The sequence below is a fragment of the Pongo abelii genome, chromosome 9 (assembly GCF_028885655.2).
Source record: "Pongo abelii isolate AG06213 chromosome 9, NHGRI_mPonAbe1-v2.0_pri, whole genome shotgun sequence".
NCBI lineage: Eukaryota > Metazoa > Chordata > Mammalia > Primates > Hominidae > Pongo > Pongo abelii.
The window spans coordinates 90,570,949-90,582,337 of NC_071994.2; positions in this window are offsets into that span (position 1 = coordinate 90,570,949).

Here is an 11,389-nt window from a genome sequence, read left to right on the forward strand (position 1 = left end):
TCTGCTGCTAAGGGAGTTGTACTCAGCATACTCCACTGCTCTAAGTAGGCACCCTACTTCATTAAAGTGGATGTCTGCGCCATCCTTGTCCAGGGGCTCATTACCCACAAATGCACCCATCCAGCTACAGGGCAAGTTGTCTGCATGATGACTGTAACCCATCCTGCCATGCTTTTATGGGCCTGAAGGGCAGCATATGCAGTCACTAGCTGCTTTCCCAGTCCGGGGGCTGGTTACCCAGGAACACACCCATCCTGCTATTACTAACTGCTTCTCTATTAATGAACACCAGAGCTCAACTCCCTTCCACAGCTGAGACTAACAACCCGCTGGCGCTTCCAATCACTCCATGCACTGCTATAGGCCCTAGCCAAAACTATCTGTGGTTAGATGTACATCTAGTGTAAATGGGCACCCTTGATTTACTACACAGAAAGGCTGTCTTAGCCTCATCATCCTAATTCCAGGCAAGAGAGGGCACTGCCACTTTTCAACCTGCAAGAGAATTAGAGGTTAACATTACATTATTAACAAAATCACAACATATGTTGGGGCTATACAATAGCCCTGCAACAACACTGTGAAAGTTCATTGTTGCCCTCCCATGAAGGCAAACTTCCTGGCTGTCAGTGAACTGTCCCTATTCTGTTGTCAAATGGTCCATCAAGCCCGTGACAGACATCACAGTTACCAAACCATGCAAAACATTCAGCCCCAGAATGCATTCAGGTATGGGAGAGACACAGTGCATACACAGAGAGCCAAGCGGCCCATGCCAAGATGCAAAGACACAGGTTTTCACTTTCACTGACTGGTCTTCACAGCCATTAATAAATGCAGCTCTGCCTGGAAATTTATCCGGGTTCAGAGACCAGTAGATTGCCAAGTCCAAAGGTAGCTCTGGTTGTCCGGTGCCCCCCACAAGCCGGGCATGTCGACCATTTCTCTTATCAAACAGAAAAGGCTTTACACTCCCACTAACGGCAGCAGGTACTCTTTGAAGTGGAATGCCAGGGCAGGACTGGGCCGTGAAGCAATATCCTTCTCCCAAATGACTTGCATTAAGTCTGTACGTGACTGCCGACATTACTTGCTTAACTCCCACAACTTAGCGAGGACACAGGCACCAAAGGTAATGTGTTCCACCACAGTAGTGGGGTCTATGGCCCACCCTTGGGGCCTGACAGCTGCTCATGCTCTATTTTCATGTGGATCACTGGGTGAGCCTGCAATGGAGGTTCTTCCTTCTCCCCGCACTGCGTCCTACAAGGACTGGGCATGCACGCCCTACAGCGCAGTCACAAATGGCCATCTGATTCTGCTTGTAAAGTCATGCTTCTTCTTGATGCTGTGCACTTCCAGGTGCTGCAGCGCCTTCTCCACACTCCCAGGAGACCCATCCACTATCATTTATGTTTCCATTGGGGCCCATCCAAGCAGCACCGCCGCCACCAGGTACCACAGCTCATGCTGCAGCCTCATAGCTGACCAGGGAGCCCTCAGAGACTGAAGACCTGCCCACATCTTCCCATCCACATTGTCAATTGTCAGATCCTGGGGTCCAGGTCCAGCCCATGCTGCGGTCTGAGGGGAGTGGGTGGATGGGTAGAAAGAGCACTTAGGGGGCTGTAGGCAGGTGAATATGGTTTTAATCAGCAGCAGCTGTCATCGACAGCTTACTTAACTACTTTACGGTATGCACCTTTATCTTGGCTGTCTGCTCTGGCTCTATGGCTCCTGTCGCCCTCATGCCTGCAGCTGCACCACTGGCTCCCCCTTGCCTTCATGGTGAGTAGCTTAACTCTATATCTGGGCACCAGTGTGAGCCGTGCTGTGGCTCCCCTCTGTGCATCTGCAAGACGGGACAGCTTTAGCCCTCTCTCTGGGCACAAGCACAAGATCCATGTTGAACCAAGCAGAGCCCCAAGAGCCCCTGTACAGCATTAGCAGGGCAATTATACCTTTTACAGGCAATAGTGGCTCAGAGCCAAGTATGAACTTACAAAAACAGGTGATATAACAGATGGAGGTGTGCACCTGTGCCTCAAACTTGGTGAGTCATGTAGGCCTGGATATGTATGCACCCTGGCCTATCCTTGACCAAAGCACATCCATGTACCTTACAGGGAGGCAGGGTTCTACTGTATATCAAAGTGTGTATACTGTGGAAATCTTTAAATTAGATTTTAGAGTCGATTTTCGTGGGGATAGCAGGAGAGGAACAGAGGTGACATCACAGTAGCTGTACATACAAGCAGCAGAGACCCATGACAGAAATGAGCAACATGTCCCAACTGTCATGCTCGACCCATATTTACTTCCGTAGGGATAGCATCATGTTTAAGAGGTCAAAGAAGAGAACTAGAGCCAGTGAATAAGACATAGGATTTATTGAGGGGACTTACATGCAAGGTGGTCCAGTAGTAGCAGGCTGGACAGGAGAACTGCAACCGCTTGTAAAAGGTATGAAGTTTATATAGTATTTTCACTTAGCACCCTCCTCTTAGCACAACCTCCACCTGGCAATCTTCATTTAAGCCCATACAAAGGGCCTCGATCCTCTGTATGGCCTGTATTCCATGGGATGGACTGAGGGTTCAGATGTTCCTCATACATAAGGCATAAATTTCCAGGTTGGCCGCTCCCAGATTCCTTAGCTCAGAACTCTGAACACACATTGTTCTTAGACCATAGGGGCATTCTCAGGATATGCTGTTATTGCCATCAGGTGCATCTGCCATACACCAACCAAAGAAGCACACAAAGCCAATCCCACAGCATCTGCAAAAACACTCCTTCAGCTAAAAGAGTAACAGATTCTTGACTTTTTAATAATTTTGTTCCTGAGAAAGAGAAAGTATCTAGGGGGAACTGACACTTGAGGCCTAAACATATAATGAAGTGAAAGAGAATTGCCTGTGAGTAGAAAGCTGCCATATGTTGCTAGTTTGTAATAGTGAGAGCAGGAAACAGTAAGCATAGCCTGAAGTTTGCTTTAAGAATCAGATTTCAAGAAATTCAGAGAAAAAACAGTAATGACACAGCATCATAAGACATCTGGAAGGGAAGTCTACTAGAGAAATAGGAAAGTTCTTTAAAAAAAAAAAAAAAAAAGCAATTCACATTGTATATTGCAAGTGGCCTCAACCAACAACAAAAAGACATGATTTTAAAAACCAGTGGTGTCGTACAGTTTGCTGAAATGGCCAGATTTTTAAAAGTAGTATGTATATGTCAGAATAATTGATCAGATATTAAATTGTTTTGTTTACCTTTATTTTTCCATCTCCCATTCCAAAAAATATTTCATCAGGCTAATTCATTGCCTCATTATTTTCTCTAGAGTGGGAAACAGAAGCTTCTTAGATCTATCACTCTTCTTTATTTTTCTGTAAAAGACTTAAGCTTATAGAGATTATGCTATTCATGTTTCTGAAAAGTAGAGATGATAGTGATATAAATACTTTTGAGAGATTTCCTTAGCCTGGGAAACAGATAAAGGTTGATGGGTTCTGAAAACAGCAAGTTCTCATATCCCATTATGATTCAACCTCCAGAGTGTTTTCAGCACCATAGAGCATATGCCTGTGTGGAGCAGCTAAGGATAGCTGTATGCTATCCATATGGTAGCCATTGCCATTACCCAACTTGGAAAAGATGCCTGTGCCCTAGGGAATCAGCAAGGCAGGATAATGTGCGTTAGGTCCATGAACATCTAAGAAGCCATCCGTATTGGCTGATACACAAGGATGTTCCTAATACTCTGGTGCCTACCTTGGAACTTTCACACAAACTTTGATAAAATAGTAAAGAACTCCAACAATACATTATATCAAATTTATTGTTAATAAATTATGTTGAACTCTTACTAGTTGTGTGATGCTGAGAAACTTAATTAGCCACTTGAGCTTCAGCTTCCTCTTCTGTAAAATAGGAATAATATATCTTATAAGGTATGGAAGATTAAATAAGATGATGTAAATATGGTGGCAACATAGTATCAGAGACATAATGGGAACTGAGTTAATAATTGCATTCTTCTTTTTCTTTTCCAAGTTAAAAAAAAGTTCTTGAGATTTCTGGCTGGGCTGACAATTGAAGGACTATTTTAAAGTCTTCATAGGAGGACTTAGCCCGCTCCTTCATGAGCGAAAAAAAACTGGAGATATATTTTCTTGAGATACTGAGAGAGGCTATGGATTTGGGGACACTCAACAGAACAGTAAAGCTCTGTACTTAAAACAGTATGTATTGGTCACATTTTGCTTTCCTATAAAGAAATACTTGTGGCTGGGTAATGTATAAAGAAAAGAAGTTTATTTGGCTCATGGTTCTTCAGGTTGTACAGGAAGCATGGTGCCAGTATCTGTTCAGCTTTTGGTGAGGGCCTCAGGAAGCTTACAATCATGGTGGAAGGTGAAGCGGGAGGCAGGCATGTCACATGGTGAGAGTAGGAGCAAGAAAGAGAGGGAAGATGTGCCACACTCTATTAAACAGGTTGAGTGTGAGCTGGGCAAGAACTCATCACTAAGGGGATGGTGCTAAGCTGTTCATGAGGGATCCACTCCCATTGTACAATATTTACCACTAGGTCTCACGACCCCAACATTGAAGGTAACATTTCAATGTGAGATTTGGAGGGGACAAACATCCAAAACATGTCAGGGGGATTAGATTGAAGTCTGTATTGAAGGTAAGATTTCCCATCCAGATCCATTTGTTCAACTAGCTTCAAAATATCAGTAGCTGGGCTTATATCCCCTGATAGAAGTTTAAAGGATTCTCCTCTGGAGGAAAAGTGAAAGAAGCATAACTGATTCAGGGAAGAGGCCTACATGTACTGAAATTTGGAGAAGTGTAAAAAAAGTCTAAAATACTTCCTGGTCAGTTTAGAGTGATATATACCAGTTAAGAAGCCCTGAATATATGCACAGAACTTTCAACAAGCTCTTTAGGGTCTCATTTTTAAATATGAATAAGAAACAATCACTGAATATTGTGGGACATACCTAAAATGAAGGACAGAAATAAAGCAAACAGAAAGGAAAGAGGAACTTAGAAAAATTACAGACAATCCAATAAGTAGAAGAAAACATGAAAGAAATTATAATTAATAGCCACAGAGATAAGGGAAGATACTGTATTGGTGAGATGTAATCTAGGTGCTTTAAAAAACAATCAGAAAGCAAGAAAATTATCAGAAAATAAAATATGGTATTCAAAATTTTTAAAAATGTAAAATGTTTAGAATATAAAGTCAATGAAATCATCCACAAAGTACAGCCAAAAAGGCAGAGATAAAAATGGAAGAAATAGGCCAGGCGTTTTGGCTCACGCCTGTAATCCCAGCACTTTGGGAGGCCGAGGCGGGCAGATCATGAGGTCAGGAGATCGAGACCATCCTGGCTAACACAGTGAAATCCGGCCTCTACTAAAAAATACAAAAAATTAGCCAAGCGTGGTGGCAGGCGCCTGTAGTCCCAGCTACTCCGGAGGCTGAGGCAGGAGAATGGTGTGAACCACGGAGGCGGAGCTTGCAGTGAGCCGAGATAGCGCCCCTGCACTCCAGCCTGGGTGACAGAGCGAGACAACGGGACAACGTCACAAAACAGACAAACAAAAAAATACAATAAAATTTAGGGCATTACTTTAGAAGGTGTTGTTTAACCAAAGGATTTTGGGAACAAAAGGAGCAGGAAATGAAAGGAAGGAAATTGTCAAAGAAATGATACAAGAAAAATTTTTAGGAGTTTCCTGGTGCAAAAAGCCCACTGAGAATTCACCCAAAGAAATAATCATAAATTTACAATGATAAAGGTTCATTTTAAGTTGATCTAGATAGTAAAAAACAGTATATATAAAGATTAAGATGTATAAAATTTAAGATTCTTTATGTTAAGAATAAAAAATTGTAGATAAATGCATTAATTTTTTATGATGTACTAATCTAAATTTTGAGAAGAAATTTTTTTTTCGGTGTAGAATCATAGCCCAGCTCACTAATCAATCAGGTATAAGGTAAATTTAAAATAGTTTCAGCCATATAAAATATTTGTCTGCATGCATGTCTTCTCAGGAAGCTGCTAGATATGTGCACCTCCAAAAAAAAAAAAAAAAAAAGGGAGTAAACCAAGACAGGACAACATCGAATTGAGGAAGCAGGGAACCAAACACAGGAAACAAATGAGAATTCCCAGAATGATGACAGAACTTTCAGGTCTTCCACCATGTAGCACGACTTCTGTAGACCAGCATCTGGAGCAAAGTACAGAACAGGGAATCTCAGCAAAGTCTCTGAGGGGGAAATGGAATTGGCTATCTGACAGGTGTTCTGTATATAAAATTGTGTATAGTTGTCGAAAAAGTAGGGCCAAGGCGTAGCTATATATTTACTATAAACGAGTGGGAAAAAGAGGAGGTTTTAACACCAGTTTAAGTAGGAATTTATTCAAGAAAAGAAATATAGTGATAATAGGCTACCTGTTTCATCAGTGAATAATATTTAGAATACCTTAATTATACAAATACTAAACATAGATTTAACCAATAATTGTCATAATAACTATAATGGGGGAAGAGAGGGATGAAGGGAAAGGGAGAATAAAAAAAAGTTAAAATCCTCATTTTCCATAATAGGAAGTCAATTACGAATGTTTAAACATGATCACACAGAAGATAACAGTAAATATGTATTTTAAATTTTTTTGCTTTGTAGTAATTTATAGGAGATTGCAAAAAGAAACAATGTAAATATGTATTTTAAATTTTTTTGCTTTGTGGTAATTTATAAGAGATTGCAAAAAAAAAAAACAGTGTTGAAGAAATCTCATGCACCTTTCACCTAGTTTTATAAGAAACTGCCTTATTCTTCCAGACCGGTCGTACCAGTTTATATTCCCACCAGCATTGTAGGAATGATCCAGTTTTTCTGCATCATCAGGATTTCTTGTTATCACAAGTTTTCATTTTAGTCATTCTGATAGATGTCTAGTGGTTTCTCACTGCAGTTTTAATTTGTCTTCTTTTAATGGCTAAAGATACTGAACATCTTTTTATATGCTTATTACCATCTATTCATGTCTATTGCTCATTTTCTAGTTGAATTTTGTAATTTTTTACTGTTGTGTTTTGAGAGTTCTTTAAGTATTCTAGATACTATTCCTTTGTTGGATATGTGGTTTATAAGTGTCTTCTCTCAGCCTGGATCTTACTATCTTTTTATCTCCTTCACAGGGTCTTCTGCGGAGAAAAAGTTTTTACTTAAAAAAAAAAAAAGAGATCAGTTTTACATTTTATGGAGCATGGTTTTGTATTAAGAATAGGAACTCTTTATATCGTATTAGGTCCTGAAGATTTTCGCCTATGTTTTCTTCTTTTCTTTCTTATTTAAATTGAGGTGTATTTCCCCCCCCCCTGTATGTCTAATTAATCTGGCACGATTTTTTTTGAAGACTATAATTTCTCCATCAAATTAGCTCTTGGACCTTTGTCAAAAATCAGTTGATGATATTTGTGTGGGGCTCTTTCTGAGCTCTTTGTTGTGTTCTATTGAATTACATGCCTATCCCTCTGCCAAAACTACATTGTCTTCATTACTGTAGTTGTGTAATAAGTTTTAACATTAGGTAGAGTGATTCCTTTCACTTTATTCTTCTTTTTCAAAATTGTTTTAGCTATTCTAGGTCCTTTACCTTCTGTATATGTTTTATAATAATTTTGTCTATATTCACAAAAGTTCTTAGTGGGATTTTAATAGAAAGTTTGTTAAACCTATGGATCAATTTGGGGAGAATTCATATCTTTACTGTTTTTGGTCTTTTGATGCATAAATGCAGTATGTCTCTTCATTTGTTTAGGTCATCTTTTATTTCTTTTATTAGTATTTTATAATTTTTATCATATAGATATTATACAAGGTTTTCATATTTATACCCAAGTACTTTGTTTTCTTTGGAACATTTGTAAATGCCATTTTGTTTTTAATTTTTCTAGTATGTAGAAATGCAATGAACTCTTGTGTGTTGATTTTGTATCCTGCAACCTTGGTGAACTCGTGAATTTTAATATTTAAAAATATTAAAAATAGTTTTAATTTTTTTTGGTAGATTGGGATTTGCTATGTAGACAATCATGTCTTCTGTGAATAAGGATAGTAGTACTTGTTCTTTTTCAATTTATATGCTATTTATTCATTTTTCTTACCATATTATGCTGGGTAGAATTTCTAATACTATTAATATGTTAAATAAGAGTGGTGAACACTTTTTTTTGGTTTTTGTATCTTCTAGTTTTAAAATGTTTTTTTTTAATATCATTTCTTTGGTAATATTTCTATTTTTAATTGTTATAGGACTATTTGTAATGTTCCTATTTTTGTTATATGTACTTTAATATCTGTGTTAAATAATTTCAACATCTGATTTATCTCTATGTCTTTTGATTGTCTTTTTGTGTTCAAGTTGAGATTTTCCTCAACTTAGCATAGGACCTTTTATCCCAGCAGAAACCTAATATACATTTGTGAAATTGAATTTACTTAAATTGAATTCTTTTTTTTACAGCAAAGCATTTTTCTCATCCCAGAAAGATAATGGAGCAATGAAAAACCTATCAACTTTAGGATTTTGATATTCATGTCTTTCCAAATGCTTTCTCTCCCCAAATCCAGCTTTCTAGACATGTAGCCTCTCATCCAAAGGAAAGTGTTGGTGTGATGTAAGCAGTGCCAGATCCAACTCCAGCTGTCTTTACTGTTTATCCCCCGTACCCCACCAATGGAAAATTCACAGGAAGACAGACTAGGCAGCTTACGTCAACTTGCTCTGGGAGGCAGCCGAAAACCAACTTTTAAACTCTATGTGATGCCTAAAGCAAGTTACTGTTTAGCCCACATTTCTAGTATTTTGATCCCCGGTTCTTTTATATATATATATACACATATACACTTTAAGTTCTGGGATACATGTGCAGAACATGCAGGTTTGTTACATAGGTATACACATGCCATGGTGGTTTGCTGCACGCATCAACCCATCATCTACATTAGGTATTTCTCCTAATGTCTCTCCCCTATTCCCCCAACCCCCGACAGACCCCAGTGTTCCCCTCCCTGTGTCCATGTGTTCTCATTGTTCAACTCCCACTTATCAGTGAGAGCATGTGGTGATTGGTTTTCTATTCTTGTGTTAGTTTGCTGAGAATGATGGTTTCCAGCTTCATCCATGTCCCTGCAAAGGACATGAACTCATTATTTTGTATGGCTGCGTAGTATTCCATGGTATATATGTGCCACATTTTCTTTATCCAGTCTATCATTGGTGGGCATTTGGGTTGGTTCCAAGTCTTTGCTGTTGTGAACAGTGCCGCAATAAACATACCTGTGCATGTGTCTTTATACTGGAATGACTTATAATCCTTTGGGTATATACCCAGTAATGGGATGGCTGGGTCAAATGGTATTTCTAGTTCTAGATCCTTGAGGAATCACCACACTGTCTTCTACAATGGTTGAACTAATTTACACTCCCACCAACAGCATAAAAGTGTTCCTATTTCTCCACGTCCTCTCCAGAATCTGTTGTTTCCTGACTTTTTAATGATTGCCATTCTAACTGGTGTGAGATGGTATCTCATTGTGGTTTTGATTTGCATTTCTCTAATGACCAGTGATGATGAGCTTTTTTTCATATGTTTGTTTGCTGCATGAATGTCTTATTTTGGGAAGTATCTGTTCATATCCTTTGCTCACTTTTTGATGGGGTTGTTTGTTTTTTTCTTGTAAATCTGTTTCTTTGTAGATTTTGGATATTAGCCCTTACAGGTGTCCCTCTTATATGGGTAGGCAGAAAGAATATTTTTGGTACAGCTATTTTTAATCAGAATAAAATATCCCCCGAGGTCACTTGAAGTTGGAAAAATAATACTATTTTAATACCTCAAGTTCATTTATGAGAAAGATGTCTGTCTTTAACAGATCTTAGTCTGTCAATTTCTTTCTCCTACACTTAATGTATTGAATAAGGAATGTCTTTATCCTCCAGAAACTCACGATTTGGTGTGGATATGGCCACATTAACAAACAATAATGGTATATACTATTCGATACCCTTTAGGTATGTACAAGTTTCTGTGGAGACAGAGGGAAGGAACAATGAACTATTTCAGGGCCTCTGGAAGGGTCTATTCAGTGTTTGAAATCTATGGCAAGTCTTAAAGATTGAATAAGAGTTTATTAGGCAGAAGAAAAAGGTGTATTCCAGAGTGGGAAGGCATGGGTAAAGTCATATGAAAGAGCCTGGAGTATTTTTCAGTGACCACAGAGGAGTTGAGCATGGCTAGAGGACAGCATAGATGAAGGCAAGTGGCAAGAGTTGATGCTGGAAAGGGGTGCAGTCTCCAGTCCTCCTGGCTCCTTTACGTCATCACTCCTGTCCCCTAGAAGACACTAGGGCAGCAAGTTTATGAAGAACTCCACCTTTATCTTTGTTCAAAGTGTCTCCTTTACCCAGTCTTTGCACTATTTCTGTTTGTTCTGCTTCAGACTTTTTGAATTTACTTCTGGGCCTCAGGCTTTTGTTCTCAACCCTTAAAATTTGATATTATGCATTCCTGCTAGTTTCTGTGCACCTCTTTAAATACATGACTCCTGTTCTCTGTCCCAAGAAGACTTTCTGAGAGCACCTCAGTCCTTGGAAGCTTGTTCTCTAGTCCTGCAACTGTGAGTGGCACTCCGTTAGGGCCATATCACAAAATGCATTATGCAGCATGCTAGGGAGTTTGAATTTTGTTTTGAGGCCAACAGTGAACTATTTATGATTTGTAAGCAAGGGAGCAACATGAACAGAATGGTATTTTGGAAAATATGTCTCTGGCTGCAGAATGGAAACAAATTGGCAAGTGATAAGAATAGAGGCAGGGCAATCCACGGGGAAGTATTTTAATGGTTGAGACAATGTATAGGTGATGAACAGATAACAGAATGGAGATAGGGAAACAAATTCAAGTGGGAGCTAAATAATGTGTATACAAGGGCATAGTGTGTAAAATAATAGACTTTGGACTAGGAAGGGTGGGAAGGTGGGAGGAGACTAAGGGATGAGAAATTACTTAATGGGTATAATGTACATTATTCAGGTGATGGCTACACTAGAAGTCTAGACTTCACCACTACACAATATATCCATGAAACAAAACTGCACTTGTACCCCTTAAATTTATTTATTTATTTTTAAAGGGGTCAGTCAGTAGGTAGAATGTCCTGTTATCAACAATCATCATAATCAACTTAGGCCAATTTTCCCTTTTACTTCTTAGAAAGACCTACTAGTTTATTTACATTTTCTCTTTTTTTTCTTAAATTCTTCTCTTCAACTAAAATAAACAATTATTA